The sequence below is a fragment of the Gossypium hirsutum genome, chromosome A01 (assembly GCF_007990345.1).
Source record: "Gossypium hirsutum isolate 1008001.06 chromosome A01, Gossypium_hirsutum_v2.1, whole genome shotgun sequence".
In the NCBI taxonomy this organism is placed as follows: Eukaryota; Viridiplantae; Streptophyta; class Magnoliopsida; order Malvales; family Malvaceae; genus Gossypium; species Gossypium hirsutum.
In genome coordinates this window covers 31,436,910-31,439,981 of record NC_053424.1, presented here as the reverse complement: position 1 = coordinate 31,439,981, position 3,072 = coordinate 31,436,910, and the positions used below count along the sequence as shown (strand labels likewise).

At 37.7% G+C, this 3,072-nt stretch overlaps 1 non-coding gene across 1 annotated transcript; it reads left to right on the top strand.

The window, feature by feature from the left end:
- Window positions 1-799: 799 nt before the first annotated feature.
- Window positions 800-906, top strand: LOC121206522 (small nucleolar RNA R71). The gene has a single exon (XR_005901564.1). It is a non-coding gene; the product is annotated as a small nucleolar RNA R71 (small nucleolar RNA).
- Window positions 907-3,072: the final 2,166 nt, after the last annotated feature.

Genomic DNA, 3,072 nt, shown 5'->3' with positions numbered 1-3,072 from the left:
CACAGTTTCTTGCATCAATTCTGGCTCAGGTGCAATAAATCCTTCCTTATTTTGAGTACTAATTGTTTTGAAGTGTTCCCTTGGGTTAGGTTCAGTATTACTTGGTAAGCTACCTTGTGGTCATTCGGAGATTAGTTTGGATAGCTGGCCTATCTGAGTTTCAAGTCCTTTGATCGATGCTTGTTGATTTTTAAGTGCTGTCTCGGTATTTTGGAAACGCGTTTTTGACACTGATATGAATTTTGAGAGTAGCTCATCAAGGTTCAGTTTCTTCTCTTGTTGATAAGGTGGCTGTTGAAAACCCTAAGGATTTTGTGGTTTTTGATTCCCTTGACCACCCTTGGAGAAATTTGGGTGGTTCCTCCAACCTACATTATAAGTATTACTGTATGTGTTATTTTGAGATCTAAAGTTATTGTTACCCATATAGTTGACTTGTTCCTCTTTGGTTGTAGGATTGAAGGATTGATATTCCGTATGCACACCTCCTCCACTTGAGTCACACCTCATTACTGGATGTACCTGCGTAGAACCAAGGAAACCATCAATCTTTTTATTGAGAAGTTCTACCTAATTTGATAGCATAGTAACTGAGTCGACGTTATAAACACCGGCTGTTTTTGTTGGCTTAGTCATCATAACTTGCCACTGATAATTATTCAGTGACATTTCTTCAATGAATTCATAAGCCTCTTCAGGTGTTTTGTTGTTGATGGTTCCTCCAGCAGCTGCGTCAATCATCTGTCTTGTCGAGGGATTCACACCATTGTAAAACGTTTGAAATTGCAGCCATAGAGGTAACCCATGGTGAGGGCACCTTTGCAATAGATCCTTGTATCTCTCCCATACATCGTAAAGTGTTTCTAAGTCCATCTGCACAAAAGAAGAGATATCATTACGTAACTTAGCAGTTTTAGCCAGCAGAAAATATTTTAGTAGAAATTTTTTGGTCATTTGTTCCCAAGTAGTGATAGACCCTCGTGGTAACGAGTTTAACCACTGTTTAGCTGAGTTTCTCAGTGAAAAAGGGAATAACCGAAGGCGAATGGCATCATCAGAAATGCCATTAATTTTGAAAGTGTCACAAAATTCCAGGAAATTCACCAAGTGAGTGTTGGGATCCTTATCCTGCAAACCATCAAACTGAACAAACTGTTGTATCATCTGAATTATGTTAGGTTTCAGTTCGAAATTATTTGCAGCAATAGTAGGTCTAACTATACTTGACTCAGTTCCTGTTAAAAAGGTTTAGCATAGTCATACATAGTGCGTGGAGCAGGATTTTGATTAATCGCAATTGCAGAAGGCAACTGATTGCCTTGGTTTTTAGCCATCTCTTCGGTTAGGGGTTGAGTATCGTCTTCTTGCTCGTTCTCCGTGTATCTTAAGCTTCGCCTTATTTCTCTTTGGTTTCTACGAACTGTGTGATCGATTTCTTCGTCAAACAGTAATGGTCCCGACGGGTTTCTTCTAGTCATAAACTATGAAAACCTGCCAATAGAAAGAAAAAGGAAATTAATAAATAATAATTAAATTAAATTAAATTGCAAGAAAAATAAATGGCTAAAGTAATAAAAATTGAGTGTTCCTAATATTTCAGTTCCCCGGCAACGGCGCCAAAAACTTGATCGCGAGGTTTCGTGATAGGTTTTAAATATTTATAATTACTCGTTCTTGAACTAACTATTCTTGCGATGTAGGCAAGTGTACCTATCGAACAGTAGTATAGTTTTAGCAAGACCGGATTGTCGAACCCAAAGAAACTAAAAGTACTAGTAATGACTGTCTTTTTATTATCTAGCCTAAGAATAACGGGGTTTTGTTTTAATTAACTAATTATCTAAACTAAGAACTCACAGAGAAAAGAATTGGGGAATTGGTTTTGGGAAAATCGATTGAATGAAGACAATACCTAAGGAAAAATCCACCTAGACTTTACTTGTTACTCTGGCTCCGAATCAGACGATTTATTCATTCAACTTGTTCCATAGAGATCCCTAAGTCATGTTATTATCCCTATTCAAGACTAATAACGTCTAATTCCTAGATTGAATAACCGAGACTTTTCTCTAATTAACACTCTAGGGTTGCATTAACTCGATCTATGGATCCCCTTATTAGGTTTCACCCTAATCTGGCAAAATCTTGTCACCCTATTTCTAGGTGTGCAATCAACTCCGCTTAATTATGACAAATGTACTCTTAGATAGGGTCTATTCCTCCTCTGAATAAGAGCATGTCTTGAATCAGTATCCTGGGATATCAAAACAAGAATTAAGAACACATAATTAAGAATAAGTTAAATATTTATCATACGATTCAGAAAATAATAACAAGATTCGTCTTAGGTTTCATTCCCCCTAGGTATTTAGGGGTTTTAGTTCATAACTAAATAAGAAAACATCTCAAAAGAATAAAGAATACAAAACATAAAGAAAACCCAAAACTCCCGAAAGGAAATTGAGGAGAGATTTTCAGTCTTGATGATGAATCCAGCTTCTGAGATGGATCAATCGGCTTCCTTAGAGTAATTCCTTACCCCCTATTATCCTCCTTCTTTTTCTTCCTTCTCTAGGGTGTATTTATAGGCTTTGGAATGCCTAGAAGCCCTCAAAAGTGGCCATTTCCGAATTGGACTTAACTTGGCTCGGCAGGGACACGCCCGTGTGACATGCCCGTGTACGATTACTTTAGGTCGTGTCGAGCCTGTTAGAATGGCACGAGCGTGTGCTATACCTGTATGAGTGTGCTTCAATTCTGCCAGATTCACACGACCATGTGGTCTGCCTGTGTGAGGAGGTCCAGCCCGAGTTGATTTCGTACTTTGGCTTATTTTCTCTATTTTTGGCCCGTTTCTCGTTCCTTTCGCTCTCCTATGCTCTCCTAAGTATAAAACATGAAATTAAAGCATTAGGAGCATCAAATTCACCAATTGTAATGAGAAATCATCCATAAAATGTATTAAACATGGGGTCAAAATATGTATAATTTACGGTTTATCAACCCCTGAAACTGTAATTTTTAGCTTAAAGGCCTGTTTATTTCTAATGAACCTACATTATAAGCCATATT